The following is a 1246-nucleotide window of genomic DNA, read 5'->3' on the forward strand; positions in this document are numbered from 1 at the left end:
AGGAGGGCTATAATCTTTTCCAAATCACTTACTCTACTTACCTCTTCAGTATTGGTAAATCCAGGGGGTTGCTGATAAGATGATAAGAGAGGGGGCTTAGGAAAACTAGCCTTAGGTCCTACATTTAGCCTAGGAAAAGTATTTGGGGAAAAAAGTTGTTGTGTAAAGGGGGGCCTTTGGGGTCTAGATTGACCTTGATAATGGAAATTGGGAGGCCCTGCTTAGTTGCTCTAGTTCTAGGAGAAATTTGGGTGATTTCTCTATCCTGGATTGTAAGTGTTACTATATGGATTATTCTGATATAGGGCATTAACACTGTCATTAGAAGTGCCCCCAGAGGTGTTGGGACATTCTTCTATAACATGTTCAGGGGACTGGTCACCAATTGCACATCTTAACCATATTGACTGATTGTGGCTCTCTAGGAACAATAACCTCAACTCTTTTGATTAGGCTATCCATGTGGGCTTCCTTAGCTGCTATCCCATCCATAAAATATCCTTTCCCTCCTATGATTCTTTCACTCTCTTGGGTTGATTCCCACTCATGGGTTTTGTCAGCTTAGTCAAGTAAGAATTCCCATGCCTTTCCTTCATCTGTAAAGGCTGTGAATCCCCCAGGGCACATAGACTCTATCATTTTTTTAGTTGGGTAATCAATACCCTCACAAATTATTTGACATAAATGACTTAAGTCTAGGCCATGGTGAGGGCATTCTTAGAGTAGATCCTTGAATCTCTCCATAAGTTTGGAAAAAGACTCACTAGGCTTTTGCCTAAACTAAAGGATATCACTTCTAAACTTATTCGTCATGTGAATTGGGAAAAACTTTTTGAGAAAAACAATTGTGAATTTTTTCCATGTGGTTATGAAATTTGTGGGTAACCCATACAACCACTTCTGAGCTTGGTGTTTCAATGCAAAAGTGATGAACCTAAGCTTAATAGCATCATCAGAAAGCTGTTGGATCTTAATTAGAATGCATACCTCTTCAAATTCCCTTAGAAATAGGTAATCATCCTCAGAGGTCAGCCCATGGAAGTGGGGCAACATAATGATGTACTGATATTTGACCACAAAATTATTGCCCTGGGCTTATGGTAGAACTATGCGGGAAGGTTGGGCTGCTCTACCAGGGTAGAGCCTATCTTTCAGATATTTAAGTGGAGGGTTTTGCTGTTGGTTTAGGTCTCCCATAATGAAAGGTATTAATGAGGGTATAGGTGTAGGGTCACTACTTGTTGGA

General features: G+C 40.4%; 1 non-coding gene across 1 annotated transcript; it reads left to right on the forward strand.

The window, feature by feature from the left end:
- Window positions 1-697: 697 nt before the first annotated feature.
- Window positions 698-804, forward strand: LOC122072461. Its single transcript, XR_006138475.1, has one exon. It is a non-coding gene; the product is annotated as a small nucleolar RNA R71 (small nucleolar RNA).
- Window positions 805-1246: the final 442 nt, after the last annotated feature.

The sequence above is a fragment of the Macadamia integrifolia genome, chromosome 2, assembly GCF_013358625.1.
Source record: "Macadamia integrifolia cultivar HAES 741 chromosome 2, SCU_Mint_v3, whole genome shotgun sequence".
In the NCBI taxonomy this organism is placed as follows: Eukaryota; Viridiplantae; Streptophyta; class Magnoliopsida; order Proteales; family Proteaceae; genus Macadamia; species Macadamia integrifolia.